The sequence below is a fragment of the Dendrobium catenatum genome, unplaced genomic scaffold (assembly GCF_001605985.2).
Source record: "Dendrobium catenatum unplaced genomic scaffold, ASM160598v2 fragScaff_scaffold_862, whole genome shotgun sequence".
Classification (NCBI taxonomy): Eukaryota; Viridiplantae; Streptophyta; class Magnoliopsida; order Asparagales; family Orchidaceae; genus Dendrobium; species Dendrobium catenatum.
This window is the reverse complement of record NW_021319324.1, coordinates 512,561-535,713: the sequence shown is the minus strand read 5'-3', so window position 1 is coordinate 535,713 and position 23,153 is coordinate 512,561. Positions and strand designations below refer to the sequence as shown.

General features: G+C 34.1%; 1 protein-coding gene across 1 annotated transcript in view; it reads right to left on the bottom strand.

Annotated features, from left to right (window-relative positions):
- Positions 1 to 23,153, bottom strand: part of LOC110105901 (NADP-specific glutamate dehydrogenase) — a 101,411-nt gene that overhangs the window by 63,356 nt on the left and 14,902 nt on the right. The gene's annotated exons all lie outside the window — the stretch shown is intronic.

Here is a 23,153-nt window from a genome sequence, read left to right as displayed (position 1 = left end):
TTATTTGAGTAGGTCTTACATATTCCCTTTGAAAGTTGCATAAAAGTGAGTCTTACAACCTAATGCTTTAAATTAAGATGTTCGTTTGTTTGAGGGTTTGATATTTTATTTAGAAATTTCTCGAATAATAGGTTTCACGACTCCCATTAGAAGTTGTATAGTTATTTAAGTAGGATGGAAAGTTATCTAGTTATTTGGGTATGAAAGGTCTTACTGCTTTCCTATAGAAGTAGCCTAATTTTGGGCCTTATAAACTAGCCATATAAGCAAGGCTGCCTAGAGATTTAATTGTTTATTTGTTTAAGTGGACAACAGTTGTTTGTTAGCTTAACATTAGACTGTGATTTTCAATTGATTACTAGCTCGACACTTACTACCAAACAGTTGTTGTATGACACCAGTATTTCTGCTAAGTACTTTGCTCTTTTTTTTCAGTGTCATGGACTATACTAATAGTTACTTTATTAGTAGCTTGTTCTACCTGATCTACTATCTATATACAGCTTAGCGTAACACCTATTCTTTTTTTCTGTTTTAGCATTTATTTTGTTATTAATTTAATTTTGATGCTAATGAACTTTCTTTGCTTGTTGTAGGAGTTTGTGTTGATTCAGAGTTTAAAGAGCTTGTAGTGTTTGTAGAGAGCAGAGTTTAAGAATTTGGGAGTTTTTTTTTTTTTTTTGAGCTCGAGAGTTTGTAGGGTGTGTTGAGTTTGTTGAGTGTTTGTGAGATGGAAAGTTTTGTACAAGGTTTGGAGAACAATGTGTTTATGAGTTGGAGAGTTTTGTATAGGGTTTGGAGAGCAGTGTGTTTAAGAGAACAGTGCTGACTTATACATGTTAACAAGTGAAAACTGCTCTTACCCCTCTTTCTTTTTTTTATTAAACAAAACCCTCACCTATCAAAAAGGATCTCTACACATTTTTAAGTCATGCTCTAATTTAATTAAATTATTTATTTTTTCATTAATTTAATATTTTAATTGACTAATTAAATAATCAAGCAATTAATAAAAATTATTTTAAAATATAATAATTAATAATTATATTAGATTTTCAGATTAAATTTGAAATTAATAGATTATTTATGTTTAATTAATTAAAAGGAATTTCAAAAGTTTTACATTAATTGATTAAATAAATTTTGATTTTTAATTTAACCAATTAATTAGATTATTTATGTTTAAAATTCCAATTAATTAATTAAATAAATTAACAAACTATTTTGATTTTAAATTAATCGCTCTCAAATTTCAATTAATTAATTGGCCGCTCTCAAATTTTCAATTAATTTTTAATAAATCGATTACTTTTCAATTAATCAATCATTTTTCAATTAATTAATTTCAATTGATTATTTAATTTTAATTAATTAATCATTTTAAATAGTTAATTTCAACTAAATCATCATATCAATTAATTAATTTCTAATTAATAATTTAATTGAATTAATCAAATAAATCAAATTAAGGAATCTAGAGTTATGTAATTGAATTAATCAATTAAAACTCCAATAGTTCTCCAATGGTTTTCTGAAACGATTTCGACAACCTGCTAGTGTCCCCTTCCTACTTAATTTAATTAATCAATTAAAACTCCAATAGTTCTCCAATGGTTTTCTTGAACTATTTCGACAGCCTATCGACATCCCCTCTTCATAGGGAGGTTAGGACAGCACTTGCCATTGTTTCTTCCCACCCGGATTAGAGATCAATGACGCAGGGCCTTCCATTTATTAATTCATCTGCCAAGATTAAAAATCAATAGCTCGGGTCTTCAAAAAATTAAAACTATCCACCCATATTAAAAAGCAACATTGTGAGTCTTCAAATTTCAAACTATTTGCTCGGATAAAAAACCATGGCGCGGGTCTTGTAATTTGTCGGTGCCGACAAATAATTGTTGATTTATTGCAAAAAAGTCATTTAATTGCATGTAAATTTAATTTAGTTGATTACATTTCCATTCAATTAAGATTGCTCGGAGTATAAGTAATGGTATACTAGCTTAAACAGATATAAACAAATGCTCTGTAGCAATTTCACGTGTATTAGGCTCGGTTACAGATGAAAATTGGTTGTTGTTCATGACAGTTGGTGAGTGTGAATTGTATTGGATAAAGGAAAGAGTAGATTGCTCACACAAAACTTATAATGGATTCGGAAATCAGAGCGGAGGAGGCGAATTGTTCACGTACGTGGAGCATATATCAGTAGAGGCGGAGGATTCAAAGCAGAATTAAACTACGGAAGCGGAAGTTGGGGGCAAGTTCGTGTGGAGACAAGCGACAAGCGAGTGGAAGCAGGAGCGGGTCGAGAGCCTAAGGTTGTTTGCGTGGGTTGAAGGCAGATATGAAGTGGAGGCTGCTTATCTATGTGGGTCGGATTGAAGGTTGCGGGAGATGGAGACGGAACATCCAACATAGGTTTCACTTGGATAGTGTCGGACAGGAGCAGACGTTCGCGAATAGGAGGAATCGACGGGTTTGGTTCCGACGAGTAGGTATCGGATGGGAGAAGGTTGGGAGGTTTTCCAATCTCGTGTGAGTCGCTCACACGCGCGTGAGAGGTGTAGCCGCAAGAGATCGATCCACATGAAGAGTAGATAAACAAGGGAGCACAATCCAGTGTGGATTACAGGCCGGTGAAGGGTTCCTAGGAGTTATGAGAGACAGAAATGCGGACAGTCTCTCACACGAAGGCTAAACTTTGCAAACGAGAATAGAGCATAAGTTTTGTTCCATCCTAGGTCTTTTTATTGATCCTATTGTCGAATGAATACGTCGTTTAGCGAAACATAACAACAACCGCTCTTTTTTTCATTTATTTTCTATTTTATTATTATTTGGTCAACAACTATCCATAAATGTTAATCAAAACTACCAATGAACCTATGTTATAACATTTCTTTCTGAACCTACTACACTCTTTCTGGTTAGGGTTTCAAAGTTCCATCAAAATAATTTATTGGTACAACTCAATAGTATGTGTGCGTATTCTCTTATTGGTTAGAGTCTCAAAGTTCCAACAGGATGAGATAAAATTTATTGGAAGAGCTCAATTGTGTGCATGCCTGTATGAAATTCCTGCATGATAAAATTCTCTTCGATACTATCAAATTAAAGAAGGGCTCCATTTGAGTTGCAACCCTTTTCAAAATTTTGACAATTTTATTTTTAAAGCTTATTTAATGGAAGACTCAAGTTTTTGAACAATTAATAAAAGTCCCTAAGAGAGAGAAAAACAACAGAAGGAGCAAATCTCCATGAAAAACAAAGAAGTTCTCTAATAAAAGAGAGGGTGGGATAGAGAACATAAATTTAAAGGAATTTATTTTTAAACTATGAGTATTGACTGGCATCATGTGCGATAATGGATAAAGCTCCATTCTAAAATGGAGATATCTTCAATTCATAGAGCTTTAATTGTTTTAGGAGATATCTCCAATTCATAGAGCATTAATTGTTTTAGGAGAATGTAGAAAGAATTTTAATAAGATACAAAAAAGAAAAGTGCGTTACTAGTTTGATAGGTCCCAATTTTGAAGTTGATGAAACTGTTAGCATGACATGAGATTAAAATGTGCTTAACTAAGTGCCTCTTCGAATAATATTAAGAAATTTTGAATAAGTTTTGAAAAATCCTAAAAACATTATATTGATCGGGCATGAATCTGAAGGAAAAACCAAGTTGAAAACTTCCAAAATTAAAGACCATCTGAACTCTAATTTCAGCAAACCTATAGCCAAACTGAACGTCCCGCGAAAATGAACCCAACGACACTAAATTCGACTCAATCCAAGCCCAAATGGGTACGAATTGAGGACCCGAGGGTTGTTGGAAGGTTCAAACCACAATTTGGATTACCAAATGATTTCCAAACATAACATGCTTATAGTCAAATCGAGCGGCTCGACGAGACAAATCCAACAAGCTCAAGATCACAGAATTCCGACATCATTACGATTCAAATGTCTAACAAACATTCTACGATCAAGGGATTTAACATAGCATACCATCCTAACCACTCCCCATTTACCTTTGATCTTCCTCATATTTATGGGCCATGCCACTCTAGGAAATCTATAAATAAACCCCTCCTCCTTAAAAGGGGCTCCAACCAAGAGAGCAAGAGAGAGAGATCGGAGATCACTCTTGCCTCCTAGCGTCTCCTCGACCACCGCCAAGAGTTCCGTCGGGCCACCACTTAAGGCCCTGAGCTCCACCAGACCACCACTTGACGCCCGAAGTTCTGTCGGACCACCACTCGAGACCCGAAGTTCTGTCGGACAACCACCTGAAGCCCGGAGTTCAGCTGGACCACCACCTAAAGCTCGAAATTCTATCAAACCACCACCTGAGACCCGGACTTCTGTCAGACCACCACCTGAGGTATGAACTTCTACCGGACCACCACCTGACGTCCGGAGTTTTGCTGGACCACCACCTAAGGCCCGAAGTTTTGCCGGACCAGCACCTGAAACCCGGAATTCTGTCGGACCACCACCTGAGGCCCAAACTTGTGCCGGATCACCACTTGAGGCCCAGACTTGTGCCGGACCACCACCTGAGGCCTGAACTTCTGTCGGGCCACCACCTGAAGCCAAGAGTTCTACCGGAGTACCACCCTACTACTATGGTCTTTCGGACCCTGTCTCCTGTCGACTACGGTCCTTCCAACCTTCATCGCCTACTACGGTCCTTCTAACCTCAATCACCAGACAACGGTCTTTCTAACCCCGATCTCCTGCTAACTATGTTCCTTCCGACCTCCGTCACCTACTACGGTCCTTCTGGCCTCCATCACCAGACAAAGATTTTTCTAACCCCGGTCTCCTACCAACTACGGTCTTTCGAACCCCTGTCTCTTGTTGACTATGGTCCTTTCAACCTCTATCCCCTACTACGATCCTTTCGACCTCCATCGCCCGACAACGGTCTTTCTAACCCCCGTCTCCTGCTTACTACGATCTTTCCAACCTCTATCCTATCGATTATGGTTCTGCCGACCAAACAAACATATCTATGTTGATTATTGTAACTCCCACCATGTAATGCGCTTTATACGATGTACATTTGTGATATCAAGCTAAGGCCTTCTCCCAAGGAAGGGCCTCATTTGTAATCGACTGCAAATAGTAGTATATTCATTCAAACTGGGCCAGGCCCCATGGTTTTTCCCCCATTTCAAGGGTTTCCACGTAAAAACTCTGGTGTCTCTTATGAATGTTACACCCTCTCTTTTTGACCTGTATGCATGTTGGATCTTTGTACAACACTAAGATGTTAAACTTTATATTTCTCTACCGCCACTAATATTCCAGGATGCAACAAGTTGATTCAGATAGCTTACTCAAATATCTTTGAATAATTTGTTTGAAAATGATTTTTAAGATTAATTTGTTGTGGTTCCATGTTGAATTTAGACTTGAATATGAGAACACAGAGATATGCAACTTTGAATTTTCAACTTTCTTATGCTTAAGTTTAGGATTTCAGTTATCAAGTATGTTTTCTTGTTTTAACATGCCATTGTGAGGTCCAAAGTCCTATATAAGAAAATTGATGGGTCGTGTTAGGTAGTCGACAGCCAGTATAAAACTTATCGAATAATAATGACATGAATCATTTAATGCATTGTGTTAATGCTAGAGCATTTCCTAGAAGCGACGTGTTGTATGGCTTGAATAAAGTAGCAAGCAAGCAAGGGTCGCTGCACTGGTGCCCATGTGCAGTGTTAAATTGGCAAGGGTTCCCACATCATTGACAGATGTAGGTAAAAAAGCTAGTCCAAGAAACTAAAATTAGGACAGAAACTTGAAATTTAGGTTCCCTTACAGTTAAATTAATGGAATTAATAAATAATATGATTCATAGGAAGATAAATATTCTATGCATTAAGAAAATTAATTGTGTTAAAGAGAAGACTAAGAAGATTGATAGTTTAGCATTTAAACTATGATATTTTGGAAGGAATCGTACAAAAAGTGATTTATAATGTTATAAAAATTAATAGAATTGAAGATAGAATTATACTTTTAAGGATTATTGTTGATGCTAAGATTATTAATATTATAAACGCATATGCTCCTCAAGTACGTTTGAATGTGTTCAAAATTATAATTTTGGAATAACTTTAAAGAATTAATATAAAAAATAGCTCTCGAAGAAAGAATTTTTATCCGAGGAGATTTAAATGATCATGTTGGTAGAGAGATATATGATTTTAAAAGCAATCATAGTAGCTTTAGAGCGATGAATGAAGGTGGTAAAGACCATATTATATTTTTCTTTAGCTTATAATTTGGTAATTGTAAATATATTATTTAAGAAAAGAGATGAGCATCTCATAACTTATAAAAATTGATGTAGTAAAACTCAGATTGATTATTTTCTAAAAAGAAAAATAAATCATTTATAATGCAAATATTATAAAATTATTCAAAGTAAAAGCTTATTTACTCAACATTGTTTATTAATTTTTTATTTAAAATGAAGGGACATAAAATAAAAAAAAATAAAGTAAATCATTGTTCTAGGATTAGATTGGGGCATTTAAAGGATATTATTATGTTAGAATAAGATTCTTGATATTAAGATTTTATCTTTGTATGAGAAAGTTAATGTTATGTGAAAAAAGTAGCTAATGATATTAAGAATGTTGCAAAAGATGTGTTTAGAGTATTAAAGGGAAATACTACTAATAGTAAAAATAGTTGGTGATGAAATCAAAATGTACATGAAAAGATGAAAAATAAGATGGTTTGTTATAAAAATTTAGTTGTAAAAATTCTAATAATTTGAAAAGATATAAAGATGTCCGTAAAGAGTCTAAGAAAATAATTTGTAATACAAATATTTTAATTTTTAATGATTTATATAATAGATTAGATACTAAGGAGAGCAAAATATATATGTATAAGTTAGCTAAACAAAAAAATAGTCGTAAGGATTTAATTGAAGTGAAGTGTATTAATGATAAAGATCAAAAAGTGCTTTTATTAAAATAGAATGTTCAATAAAGGTGAAAGAGATATTTTGTTAAACTTTCAATGAAGATTATGAGAATGTTATTGACTTTAGTGACCCTAACATCCTAAATATAAATAAAGACTTATGTTTATTGGCATATTAGTAAAATCAAAGTTAAAGAGACTTTAAAGAAAATAAAGTGTGGAAAAGCTGTTGGACCAAATGATATTCCAATTGAGGTGTGGAAATACTTAGGAGATGAAGCAATTTCTTGGCTTACTAAACTTTTTAATATTACTTTGAAGACTAAAAAGATGTCAGCTGAGTGGAGAATGAGTGTGTTGATTATTATTTTTAATAATAAAGGTGATGCACAAAATTGTGCGAATTATAGAAGAATTAAGTTAATGTGTCATATTTTAAAACTATGGGAGAGAGTTATAGAGCATAGGTTGCGGCATGACACCAATGTTTCTCAAAATCAATTTGGATTCAGGTCAAGTAGGACTAATATGGAAGTTATACATTTATTGAGAGGTTTGATGGAGATTTATAGAGAGAATAAGAAGGATCGACATATGATTTTTATTGATTTAGAGAAAGAAATATGATAAAGTTCCAAAAGAGTGTTATGGAGAGTTCTACAAAAGAAATGGATTAATAATGCTTAAATTCAAGTCATTAAGGTATGTAGGAGCTGTTACTTGTGTTCAAACATAAGGTGATTTGACCAAGTATTTTCCTATTTCAGTTGGGTTACATCAAGGATCAACATTAAGCCCATATCTTTTTGCTTTATTTATGGATGTTCTCACTAGACATTTACAAGAGGTTTTATCCTGGTGTATGCTTTTTGTTGATGATAATTCTTCTAGTTGATAAGACTAGAGAGGGAAATGAAAGTAAACTTGAATTATGGAGATCAACCTTAGAGTCTAAAGGCTTTCATTTGAGTACATCAAAAACTAAATATATGGAGTGTAATTTTAGTAATAATATATCTAGCGGGGGGATTGTAACTTTGAGCAATCAAGTCATTAATAAGAGTACACATTTTAGATATATTGGGTTTATTGTTCAGAGTGATGGAGAAATAGATGGGGATATTATTAATAGAATTTAAGTTGGATGGTTAAAGTGGAGGAATACATCGGGCTTGTTGTGTGATAGAAAAATCCCTCTCAAACTTAAGGAAAAATTCTATAAGATGGTAGTGAAACCTACAAATGCTTTATAGTGTAGAATGTTGACCTTTAAAAGAGAAGCTTAATATGAAGTTAAGTATTGCATAGATAAGAATGCTCCAGTGGATGAGTGGCTTTACTCTTAGAGACAGGATACGAAATGAGCATATATGTGAAAAGGTTAAAGTAGCTTCAGTGGGATAAGATTAGAGTTAGTCGCCTTAAATGGTTTGGTCACATAAAACTGCGGCCTTCTGATGACCCGATTAGGAAAGTAGATGTATTAAATTTGACTTATATTAAGAAAGAAAGAAGTGGATCTAAAAAGACTTGGTTAGATAATATTAGAAATGACTTTTCTTTATTATATTTAGATGAGTATTTAACTCTTAAATAGGACACAATGTAGAAAAAGGATTCATGTAGCCGACCCTACATAATGGGATAAAGGATGTTGTTGTTGTTGGGTTATTAATTTAAGGGAGATTGAAGTTCCACAGACAGTCAATTCTAGAGATAAAACAGCTCTTATAGGCTTGATGTTTATGCCTCAAGTCATTTTGATATTTTGCATATAAAATAAAGCTTTGATAATTATGGGCTCCGAAAATTCACGCTCCGGCCTCTCCGTGTCCTGTTTGCTGGTAAGGAGAGTTTTATGAGTTCAGATTCCAGAATAAATTTTCACAAGGCAGATTAGATTTTAGATAAAACATAAACCATAGATTTTACATTCATTTTGTGATAACTTTATGATTTGGGATCTTATTTCCCATAGGGGCTTGGTGCAAGCCCCTATGGTTAATTACTCCTCCCCATAATGAGAGAGCAATTTTGATTAAGGTTAGTTGTTAGCTAGGCATTGAGCACCTAACGTATAATAGTAGCACCTTTAAGGCTTCAAAATTGGATTTGGGGATTTTTAAGATTTGAAATTTATCACAGCACACTTAGAGTAGGTGATGGGGTAATGATGGCATACCCGATCAAGATCTCATGATTCTGTCATCCTAAAATGTCATAGTCCCTAATCTACTTAGTTAGAAGATATAGTTGACCAAACCTAACAGAAAGATCTTTGCTGGTAGCAATGTTTAAAATTGCGTAACCGGGTATTGATGTATTTTTCGTTTGTGAGACGAGGCATAAACCTCAAGGCATTTTAAGGCGTAAGCCTCAAAATAAAAAAATTGAGTAAACATAAAATGATAAATTTTGAATATACTAATAGTAAATAATATATAAAATATAAAAATGCATAAGATATGAAGTGAAATCAAAATATCTCAATAATAAGACAACATGAAATATAGTTCAACTCAAAATCCATCTTTACCAAATAAAAGTATTCTTTTTATTAATATATAATTCCAAAAATAAATAGCAATGACATATCACATAAGAACTCATAAGTCATCAGCAATGTCATCATTAAGGGGGTCTTCAATTGAATCATCATTATGATGAACTGCTCTCTCCCCTTCCTCGTCTCCTATAAAGTCCAATGTCTCTCAATAGGTCCTTCTTCCTCAATATCAGTTATATTCCTCTTGCCTAAATATTTTTGAAAAATCTCAAAATAAATAATAATGTAATACATAAATAAAAGTCTAAAAAAACTATATTATTTATATACCTTTTTTGATTTATTCTTGAGTTGTGGTGGATGTAGATTCTTTAAGATCTTAAAAAAAATCAACATTTAAATCTTCATCTTGTTATTCAGACGGTATCACTTCAACTTCATCATCTACAAATCACTCATCATCAGATGTCACATCCTCGTAAAGCAAATGATCTTCATCATCTATTAATTCTTTTTTCTTCAAATTCCTATCTTTGAGTCTCCTATTATACATAATGTACACCAGTGAATTCAGCCTCAATGTGGACAAGCAATCTCTCCTCTTTGTATGTACTTGCTTGTAGGTACTCAAATTTCTTTTACAGCCAAATAAAGAGCATGTCATGCCCAAAACTTTCATAGCAAAATGCTGCAATTCTAGATTCCCATCGCCAAATTGAATACTTCACTCAACTAATATTTATATAAGAGAGTTTAATTAGTGCGAAAAAAAATAACTTTTAAATAATAAATATTTAAAACACTAAATAAAATTACCTGGACATCGTTTGGCAATTGTATCATTTGTTTGTTGTAATCCAAAAAAGCCTTCTCTGTTCCTAAAAGGTTTCAATTGCATGTTAACATTTGATCTTTCAATTGCATCACTTATTAGCCGATTCATGCAATGATACAATCCCAATTTTATTTCAGGATTTGTAGACTTGTTCTTTGCATATTGATACTGAGGGTTTAGCTAATAACCAGCTGCATGCAAGTGCCGGTGAAGTTGTAGCTCCCACCTATCATCAATAATATTTCAAATTTTTTTAAAGCTACCCTCTTAGCCTCCTAAGTTGGAGGCAATCATTTCTTTGGCTTCATTCATGCATTGTAGATGAAACTCATTATAAACTTCTTCTCAGCATCCACCATCCTTAAAACATGAAACAAATGTCTAGTAGTTGTAATGGCATATAAGATACTTTGCCAAAATCTATCATTTAAAATAATCTTTTTAATCTCTTTTCCCTCAGCATTCTTCGCCCAAGCACAACTCAACCATTGTGTAGATGTGAACATAGCCTCTAAAGGTTTTCCAGCATCCAGAATGCTCTCTATGGTCAAGTAAACGGTGGCAAATCTTATTGCTACTGGCCTTAAAATTTCTTTCTTTGAAAATTTTCTCATAAGAGCTAGAACCCAAGAGTAGTTGTAAATAAACTTTTTTTTTTGCTTTAGTAAATGCATTCTTATATTGAGGTAACTCCCTAAGCTTTTCAAGAATCAGATCTATACAATGTGCAGCACAAAGAGTCCAGTACAGATGTTTCATCTTCTCTATAAGTTTGTTACCGGTAGCCTTGTAAACATTTGCATTATCTGTCACAACTTGTACAATCATAGCTGTCAATGGAGCAAAATAGCGCTCGCCATGGCGCACGGCGCGGCGCACCTACGGCGCCATGTTCATGGCGAGGCGCATGTGTTTAAAATAGCGCGCGCTATTTGCGTCACATGTGAGCCATGGCGCATTGCGCACGGCGCAAAATAGCGCGCCATATTGTTTTTAAATTTCTGTATACTTATAAATATTTTTTATATTTAAAAATATATCTATATTTTAAGATAAACGACTATTCATTGCCCTAATTTCACGAAAGATTTTCTGTTTGCTGCATCCGTCGAACACATCCCGCAGTCCCTAAGTCGAGGTCGCTGAATCTATCCCGAAGTCGAAGGTTTTTTGTTTTCTATTTGCTGCATTCGCTACTTCCCCGAATCTTGTCCCGAAGTTGAAGTCGTTGTTTCCGCGAATCGTCCGCAGAGCAGCTCCTTCTGCCAAATCGCCCTCCTTCGTCTGTTTCCAATAAAAAATCTTACAAGCTGACTCTGATTTGCACATCCATCTGTTCCGCACAGCTCTGTTGTTTGCACGGCTATTTCTTACAAGAATTTAGAACTTAACAGGTAATGTTCGGTATCGCTAAGTAAATTGCTCGGTAACGCTATGTATATGCTGATACGTCTGATACCACTAGTTTACTCTGCTCGTACCGCTCGGTACAGCTCGGTACATAAAGTACCAGCTCGTACAACTAAGGTACAGCTCGGTACAACTAGGTACACGCTCGTATTGCTAAGTGCATGCATGATACCGCTCGGTACCGCTATGTAAATGCCGGTACCGGCTCGTTGCTCGGTACACTAGTTACATGCTTTTGTACCACTCGGTATAGCTCGGTACAACTAGGTAAAACGCTCGGTACATGCTCGTATTGCTAAGTACATGCATGATACGCTCAGTACTGCTATGTAATGCTTGGTACGCTCGATCACAGCTCGGTACAACTAGGACACTATGCGTGCTCCGGCTTTGTACGCGTACTTCCTAATTTCAGGTCGCGACCCCGCTAGGGCGAGCCGCCCTTGGACCCCGGCAGCCCCTATTATGTTTCTTGGAAATATTATGTTCTTTTATCTAAATTTGTTTTTTTTAGGTGATTATAAAATGTCAGATTCAGTTCAATCTTTAAAAAAAGATCCAGGATGGAAATATGCTATACTAACAAATGATCCGACAACAACTGTGTGACATGCATTTTTTTGTGGTAAAATAACAAAAGGAGAATTACACGCCACAAACAACACCTCGTTGGAGGTTTTAGGATTGCAAGGCCTTGCTCTACTGTCCCGAGCATGTGAAGTCTGAAATTAAGGCATCCATGTTGAAAAAAAAATTAAAAGAGACAGTTTAATGACATATCATGTCAACCTTGCTGAAGAAGAAGACTTTGATTTGATGACAGATGATATTTTAGTTGCTAAACCATCCAAAATGTTGCGGACAAATAAATCTAACACATCTAGTCAAGGATCGACATCTACATCTATATTCAAAACATCACGACCTAAAGGTCCATTAGATACTTTCCTTACACCAAATCCTGAAGATGTAGTAAGCATGAAAAGGTCAGTTTAACAAAGAAATGGATGCAGCTAAAAAGAAATGAGGGGAAGGGTTGTTAAGTGTTCAGTAGATGGATGTACGATGCTGGGATTCCATTTAATGCTGTGAACTATGATAGTTTCCCTGCTATGGTGGAGGCCTTGGGCAGTTTGGACCTGGAATGAACCTCCTAGTTATCATGAGGTACGAGTTACTTGTTGAAGAAAGAGTTGGACATACATATGAGCTTTGCGACGCCATCAAGAAGATTGTGTACGATATGGTTGTTCTCTAATGCAGATGATGGACATCAAGGAATGGGAAAAGCTTAATCAATTTTCTTTGTATTGTCCAAGAGTAGTGCATTCATAGAATCAATTGATGCTAGTTCTTTCTCCAAGAATGCTGTGAAAATGTTTGAACTTTTTTGCAAGTATATCGAGGTTATTGGACCACATAATGTGATCCAAGTAGTCACTGATAATGCATCCGAAAATGTTCTTGCAGGTTTGTCACATTTTTTATTCTAAAGTTATGTTATTTCATGAAGAATTTGTGTACATCTTAACTTAAATTATAATGACATAACAGGAAAATTATTGATGGACAAATATCCTCACATTTATTGGACTCCTTGTGCTGCTCACTGTTTGGATTTATTAATGGAGGACATTTTCAAAATTCAAAAGCTAAGACGATGCTTTGAGAAAGCAGTGGCAATACACAGTTTTATATATTCTAGGCCTCGTTTACTTGAGTTAATGAGAAGATGCACAAATCAAAGAGCACTTGTCAAACCCGCAAAGACTCGCTTTGCAACAGCTTTCTTAACTTTACAACGTTTTCATCAACAACAACTGAACTTGAAGAAAATGTTTACTTGTGAGGAATTTATCTTGGGTCCTTATGCGAAAGAGGCTAAAGCAAAATAATCTCAACATACAATCTTACAACAATCTTTTTGGAACACTATAGTGTATGCCTTAAAAATAGCTGGTCCTTTATTAAAGGTTCTTAGATTGGTTGATGGAGAGAAGAAGCCCCCAATGGCTTACATATATGAAGCAATGGATAGAGCAAAAGAGGCAATTGCTGCAAGCTTCAATAACAGTGATAAGTATGATCAAATTTTTAAAATGATTGATAGAAGATGGGAAGTGCAATTACATCGGCCTCTACATGCAGCGGGACATTTTTTAAATCCTGAATATTTCTTCAATAACCCTGATATTGCCAAGGATAAGGAAATAGCTGATGGTCTTTATCAATGTATTGGAAGATTATCTCAAGATGTAGCTGAAGAAGATAAAATCAGTAATGAATTAAGTTTATACATTAGGGGTGAAGGACTTTTTGGTATTCCTCCAGCTGTAAGACAAAGAACTACCCGATCTCCAGGTATCATTATTTACAAAAAAATTAAGACTGATTTGTTATATAATATTGAAAAAAATTTCATTTTTTCCTGCTGATTGGTGGTTGGCATATGGACAAGGAGCTCCCAATTTACAAAGCTTTGCTATCAAAGTCCTAAGTTTAACATGTAGTTCATCTGGATGCGAACGCAATTGGAGTATTTTTTAACATGTAAGTATTTTACAATGTATGTGTTGATTTTTTATATATGTTCATAATATAGTAATGTAATAATATTTTAATTGCAGCTTCATAGCAAACGAAGAAGCAAATTGGATCATGGTCGCTTAAAGGATTTAGTTTATGTGAAATATAATAGAGCACTGATTCGGAGATTCAATCATCGTGATGTCATTGATCCTATTTCTTTGACTGAGATAGATGATGCAAATGATGGCTAACAGGAAAATTAGATGATGAGTCTGATGAAGAAAATGACTTTATTGCTGGAGATGAAGATTTAACTTGGACAAGTGTTGCTAAAGCTACTGGTGTTTATGATAAAAGCTATAATATTCGGGAAAGATCTAAAGGAAAAGAGAAAGAATCTTCAATTAGGCATGATGTTGCTATTGAGAATGATGATGAAGAGGGTGATGAAGAGGATTATGAAGTAGGAGGCAATGTTGAAGAAGATAATGAAGCTTTTTTAACATTTGCTGATGATGATGATTCCCAAGAAGAGTAGATTAAATTCAAATTTGATCTTTTAAAAAAAGATTGTAATATTTGAATTATGAGATATTTGGATGTTACTTAGTCGAACTTATATATGTTATGGTTGTCTTTTATTATTATGATAGTTTGTCTTTCATTTTTAATAATATTTCATATTCATGCTTATTATTTTATATTTTTTATATAGCTTGCGCCATGTTCAAAATAGCGCGCGTCGCGCCGTGCGCTATGCGCCATGGCTCCAAATGGACCTTTGCGCCATGGTGCGCCATTCGCCATTAACAGGTATGTGTACAACCAAATGTTCTCCAACCTCCTCAACAATGCTATCTAATAATCCAAATATGAACTTGGCATCTTTGACCCGATCAGATGCTTCAACTGACCTTAAAAACACAGTATCATAAGGACTATTAATGAGAATGTTGATCAGACTTTTATATTTAATATCAGACCACCCACTTGACATAATTGTTACTCCTGTTTGGGCCCAAGTCCTCTTAATTTCTTCAATGCTTTTATCAGTACTTTCCACTCCTTCAGAATTCATGTTCTCAAATCATACATGGTTGGAGGTTTGAACCCTCTCCCAAATATTCCAACTGAACGAATCATGTTGTAATAAGCAGGTGATGTTGCAACATTAAATGGAATTGCATTTTCTTAGTAGAATCTGGCTATATTCTTACACTCTTCTCCGTGCCTCCCTTACATTTTATGGGACCATCTTCTGTATAGTAGGAGGCTTATCTTCTGATGTGTCCACCATATAATGATCTATAGGCCCTCTAGCACCCCTAAATGAAATGGGCTTCATCGAAGAAGATGAATTACTAACGTTGCGCTCACTCCCGTAGTAAGAGCCAACGATAACTCTGTCCTCAAATTGCTTCAGTGCAAGATATTTTGACGTGGTAAACTTATTCATGTATGACTTTATCTCATCAATTACAGTATCAGGAACTTTGGAGCATGGAACAACATTCATGTAAGACCCTGAAAGGTGATCTTTCATCCTAGTCACACCACGGTTCACAACTTTATCACAATAACTGCATCTTAGATAGATATATGTTTTATCACTTCCCCCTCCATCCACCTAAGTGCTATGTTTACATGCTGGATCTTTTCTATGACCTGATGCAGCTTTATCCTTACTTCTAACCATCCTTTATGAGAAGAATATATTAGTACAATATATCGAATCCCTAAACATAATGCTTCACTTATTCTACAGTAAGAAAATTTATACAAAGCATGCATTCATAAAGAAGCATACTAACACTAACAACTATTACTAAAGATGATAAATATAAAAATATATCGGTCTGTCAGGGGTCCAAGGGGGCGCTTCCCCCTAGCAGGGTTTGACCTGCTCGGTACTGAGCATGTACCTAGTGGTCCCAAACATTGATGTACCGAGTGGTACCGAGCATGTACCTAGCGGTATCAAGCATGTACCTAGCGATACCGAGCAACACCAAGCAGTACCGAGCAGACAGACTGATTGTAAAATCTTACTCAGCAGAATCTGGAGGTCCTTATGGCAAAACAAACTGATCTTGTATTTAAAAATAAGGTGATAGATGGAACCACGAAGAAAAAGAGCTTTCAGCGGTTGGTCGTAGGAGACTCCAACCAAACTCGCGATAGAAGATAACTCCAAGCAATAGACGAAGAGCAACTCACGGTGGAAGGAAGCCGACACCGAACGAAGATGGAAAAGGTCGCTCAAAGAAGGGAGAAAAGCTATTTTCGGCAAATGACGAAAGATCGCGCGGGGGTTGGGGGATCTGAACCAACAACAGCAACATCAAGCCTTTATCCAACTACGTGGGGTCGGCTACATAAATCTTTTTCCTCCATTGTGTCCTATTAAAAGTCAAATTCTCGTTTAAATCTAATAAAGAAAGGTCATCCTAATATTTTCTAACCAAGTTTTTTTAGGTTTGCCTCTACCTTTCATAGCATAAGTCAAATCTAATACCTCTACTCTCCTAACCAGGTCATCAGAAGGCCGCCGTTTTATGTGACCAAACCATCTAAGGCGACTCTCTCTAATCTTATCTTATATTGGAGTTACTCCAACCTATCACGTATATGCTCATTTCGTATCCTATCTCTAAGGGTAAAGCCACTCATCCACCTCAGCATCCTCATCTATGCCACATTTAACTTAGTATCATGCTTATCTTTTAATGGCCAACATTCGGCACCATAAAGCATTACAGGCCTCACGACCATCTTATAAAACTTGCCGTTAAGTTTGAGGGGTACTTTTCTATCACACAACAAGCCCGATGCATTCCTCCACTTCAACCAACCAACTTGAATTCTGCTGATAATCTCCCCATCTATTTCACCATCACTCTGAACAATAGATCCAAAGATGATATCATCCACATAAATTTGAACAATGAGTATTTTCTTTCTAAATTTCTTTAAGAAGAGAGTTGTATCCACACTTCCTTTTTCAAAAGATCAAATATCATATGTAGATCCTCCTTATTTTCTCTATATTTCTCCATCAAACATCTTAATAAATGTATGGCTTCTATAGTCAACCTTCCCGGCATGAATCCAAACTGATTTTGAGAAAAATTAGTATCACGCAGCAACCTATGCTTCATAACTCGCTCCCATAGTTTTGAAGTATGACACATTAACTTAATTCCACTATAATTCGCACAATCTTGTGCATCACCTTTATTCTTAAAAAATGGAAATTAAAACACTCATTCTCCACACATCTACATCTTTTTAGTCTTAAAAATAGTATTAAAAAGTTTAGTAAGCTAAAAAATTCATTCATCTTCTAAGTATTTTCACACCTCTACTGGAATATCATCATGTCCAACAGCTTTTACACCCTTCATTTTCTTTAAAGCGTCTCTAACTTCGATTTTACTAATACGTTGATAAAAATAAAAATCTTAATTTTCATTTAGGATGCTAAGATTATTACAGTCAATTTTATTTTCACGATTTTCATTAAAAAGTTTAGCAAAATATCTCATCCACCTTTGTTGAATATCATCTTCTAAGAAAAGTATTTTTTTTTATCTTCATCCTTAATATACTTCATTTGAACTAACTCCTTATTACTATCTCTTTGTTTGTCTAATTTATACATATATCTTTCTCACTCCTTAGTATCTAATCTATTATATAAATCACTAAAAGCTAAGGTCTTTGCATCACATATTGCTTTCTTATAATCCTTACGAGCATCTTTATAACTTTCCCAATTATCAAAATTTTTAAAATTAAATAAATTTTTATAACAAATCTTCTTATTTTTAATATTTTTTTGCACATATGAATTTCATAACCAACTATTTTTACTATTATAAGCTTTTCCCTTTGATACTCCAAGCACATCTTTGCAATATTCTCAATATCACTAGCCACTTTCCCACAACATTAACATCCTTATGCATAGACAAAATCTTAAGATCTAAAATCTTACTCTAAAAAATATTTTTATTAATATTCTTTAAATGCACCCATCCAATCCTAAAATATTATTTTACTTTATTTTTTATTTTCTAACACTTTATCTTAAAGTCCAAAACTAATAATCGATATTGGGTACATAAATTTTCACTCAGAATAACTTCGATGCTGGGGGGTCCGAACCGAACAAATATATATTAGGTTAGCTATTTTTTTTAATTTTTAAAGGCGTCTGCCTCTCAACTGTGACGCGAGGCGCGCCTCAGTGAACTTGAGGCATACGCCTCAAATCCTGAACTCATTGCATGGGCTTTGAGGTATAAAGGGGTGAAATTGCACTGTCGCGCGCCTCTTATTGTGCAATTTTAAACCATGGCTGGTAGTCATGGGTTGTCTCGTCCAATAGTATCTTGTAGACTTGGGATAAATGTTTGTCTAAGATGATGGATTTGAGCCCACTTTAGCTAATAAAGGACTTCATGCCCTATCAATTATACCCTATTAATTCAATACTAAAAAATTTAGAGTCATTAGGAAACATATGGGCTCTAATAGTGACCGTAATTTAATGGTATCACTTGAAGGCAAAACTACTTGGTTAAAGGGTCCCGGTCATAACTATTTACTTGTTGTATCATTTGATAGTGAAGCCACAAGTTAGAAGATATGTGCCACGTCTTTACTAGCAAAAGATTATTTGAGAATGAATCTTAATAATATTCTCGACTAAATATTAGGTCTTTGTAAGATGAAGTGATTTACAAATTTATATACCTCAACTTTACGGAGGGTGGATGCATTTTTACTTTTAAGTATGTATGTAATTAATTTCATATTTAAATATTTAAACCTTGATGGATATCATATTTATAATTTTATTAAATTTGAGTAAGTGATTACTTTTGAGATTGAAGGGCATTTAAAAGATAAAGATCCATCAGATTAAAATTCACATTCAACATGGTCATCATTAGGGTTTGTAAGTAATTTTCTTTCATTATTTAAACCTTATCTGTCATGACCCAGCCCAGTAAGCTCACATAGGCGAGGCAGGAACGAAAGTTTGACGATAAAATTAAAAATATTTCAAGTAACATATCTAAAATATATCCAAACATAGAGAAAGAGCTACTAAAGATTTTAAATAACATTTTTTTTCTTTTCTTCTTTCAATTAAAAATCAACATGCACATAAAAGTTCATTATATAAATGGATGTCCAAAAGTCTACCCATTACATGCTATCATGTGCATCCATCTAATACAAAACATCAAAAATACCAAAAAAGGAACCTGTCACCCGTCGTCTTCCTACGACAGTAAATATACGGATGTCTATCCGTCATTAACGAATAACATATTCTCCTAAAAATTTTTCACAATTTAGGTGATCACAACTCAGTATGTAAGATGTTATTCAATTAAATCAAAAGCAATGTAAAGAGTAAAATAAAAATGCCAATACATTTAATTAAAATTTAAATAAACTTATCATGATATATTAATTAGAGTGAACATGTCTCAAAGTCATCTTATATGTCCTCTTTATTTGCATAAGCCTGAAACATTTTACATTATACATTTTCATGATTCATTTGATGTTTTTTTATGTTTATAACATAGTAACATATTCTTATACACCCGTCACGGAAGTATCATTTTATTTTGTACTGATCAGGTACGCTTTCAATTGGTCATTCTTTTACCATTTGCTCTGAAGAGCCCCTTTACCATTAGCTCCGAAGAATCCCTTTATCATTTGATTCTCCGCATCAACATACACATTTAATCATTATATATGTATATATAATGGGATATTAACACATCATTCATACATATGTTCTAATGCTCCTATATTTTTCTATATGAATACTTATTAAAGGAGACATGAGCTTTGTAAACTATCCACCATTATCACATGAGAAAGACACAATTGCAATATTGTATTTAAGGCATACTAAGTTATCCACATGAATAAGATACATGATAATTAAGAACATGCTAAGATATATATATATATATATATATAAGAAAGGTACAGTGCATTTAAAAGCATGCTATGCTAATCACATGACATTAAAAAAAGGATATTAAAATTTAAAAAAGAAAATGATTATCTGAAATTAAAAAAATCACATTTTACCTACCTTACCGTTGCGAGAAAATAGCCATTTGCCCTATAGAGGCCTTTCCACTGCCACCTCAAATATCTAAATATATATATAACATTGATTATCACATACTTTTTTTTTTTAATTAAATGTATTAATATGATTATCACATACTTCCTTAATATCTAATTCATAAGAACCTACACATTGCTAATTATCATAAATTAGTTTTCCGACTTTAATTAAACCATAATGTTTTCTTAAATTACCTAAATTAACATTTTACCATTTCAAATTTAATTTAATTTACTTTCTATTATTGGATTTTTCTTCAAAACCCTAATTTTGGAAACCTTCTTTTCATTAATTTCATGATATATACATGTAAAAACCTCCCGAACACTTAATTATTATTTAAAATATAAGTATTTTTTAATTTATTTAAATTAGAAATTATAAAAATAAAAATTTGTGCAAAAACTCTAATTTGCACCATTAAAACCCTTCCTAGATCAATTTGAAACAATAATACTTAAAAAATTTTCATGATTAAAAAAATTCTAATTTTTAAAACTTGAAAATTTTTTATAAAATTTTAATTAAATTCCACAATAAGCCATCTAATGTCATTAAGAATCATTTTTGCAAAAGCACTTTAAAAGAAAAAGAAAATTGAAATAAACCCTAATTTTGAAATCTTATAAGAATTTGGGAAAATTTTAAATTTTGTGGTTAAAATCATTTCCCTAACATTCCCTATTACTTTCATTTAAAATTTTTCTAAGTTTTTAGAAAACCCTAAAATCTCTCCTAAAGAAATCTACAAGGAGAATGAGAAATCCCTTAGGTAATCTTCCTTTTGAATTTCCCCCAAGAAGACCGCCAGAAAACCATCGTCGCTGCCGCCGCCTCCCTTCTCTCATTTACCCCCTCTCAATTTCGACCGAACGCATGAAGGGATCGAATATTTCGGTCCCTTAAGGCTTTAAGGGAAATGGGAGAAAATTTACGCATGTGCCCTTAGGCCTAAAACCCCTCTTAAGAGCTATGAGGGCTATCGAGGTAATTTACACGTAAGTAAACATTTGCCAATTTTTAACTTTGAATTTATGCGAAATTAGGTATACATTCTTTATATCATTTCGATCAAAATTTCGTGTAAAATTTAATAAAATTAATTGAGTCGAATTCTAACGACTTTGAAAATTCACCTAATTTCATTGTGGCGTATCGAAATGCATGTGACACCTACGATTGATATTTTTCATGTTTTATAATTCTCCCCTCCTAATAAAAATTTTGTCCTTCAAATTTAAAAGCAATATTATAAAATCATACCTTAGTCAAATAGGTGAGGGTGATTTTTTTCTCATTTCTGACTCCTCTCAAATGGCATCTTTTCATATTTGTGCTTCCATATAGCTTTAAGATAAGGTATCTCTCTGGTTTGAAGCTGCTTAATATCATAATCTATGATTTTCTCATGTTCTTCTACAAATTTCATGTCTGGTTGAATGTCCGCTAATTCAGTATTGAGCTTCTGAGCTTCATCTGAAATATACTTCCTCAAAGAAGAAATGTGGAATACATTATGTACTCAACTCATATGAGTTGGCAAGATCAGCCTGTAGGCGACATTTCCAATTCTTTCTACAATTTCAAAAGGACCTATATATATTGGACTCAACTTTCCTACTTTGTCAAATCTTTTACGCCCTTCATTGGACTAACTTTGAGGAACACAAATTCTCCAACTTCAAACTCAACTGATCTATGTTTAGCATCATAATATTTCTTCTAACTATTCTGAACAGCCTTTAATCTATCACGGATCAGTCTTATCTTTTCTGTAGCATCATCTACCAAGTTAGCACCAATTATCTTTCTTTCCCTAAATTCAGCCCAATATAAAGGGGTTCGACATCTCCCATATAATGCCTCATAAGGGGCCATACATATACTTGATTTAAACTGTTATTATGGGCAAACTCAATTAGTGGTAGATGTGCTTCCCACTTGCCACTAAAATCAAGTACACAGCCTGAGCAAATCTTCTAGAGTCTAAATTGTTATTTCTGATTGACATCAGTCTGGGGGTGAGAAGTTATACTAAATGTAAGTCTAATACCCATAGATTCTTGAACCTTTTTCCACAGTTAGAAGATGAATCTTCCATCTCGATCTAATACTATCAATTTTAGTACACCATGAAGTCTGACAATTTTATTAACATACAAGCTTGCAAATTTCTCAACAGTATATGATTGTTTGATAGGTAAGAAGTGTGCCGATTTGGTCAACCTAGTCATGGTCATACAATTATCACCCACCCATATAGTATCATGGTCATTTCGGGATTTGGGTAAACTAATTACAAAATCTATGGCTATATCTTCCCACTTCCATTCAGGTATAGTTAAGGGTTGTAAAAATCCTCCTGATTTTGGTATTCTATTTTAACCATTTGGCAAGCAGTACACTTAGCCACCACTTCTACAACACTTTCCTTCAACCCTGGCCACCAAAAGCATTCTTTCAAATCTTGGTACATTTTGTTACTACCTGGATGAATGGTATAACTTGAATAGTAAACTTCTTGAAGAATAACTTTTCTTAAGTCTTCAATATCTGGGTTATAAATTCTGCCTCTATACCGTAGTAAATTATCCTCATCAAACTCATACTCTTTCACATGACCCGCCTTCACCATATCTAAGATTTTCTCAAATTCTACATCTTGTGACAAAGCTTCTTTTATCTTGTCCTTCAATGTTGATTGAATAATCATCCGATTTAAAGTCATAAACTCAGCATCATTGGGCTGA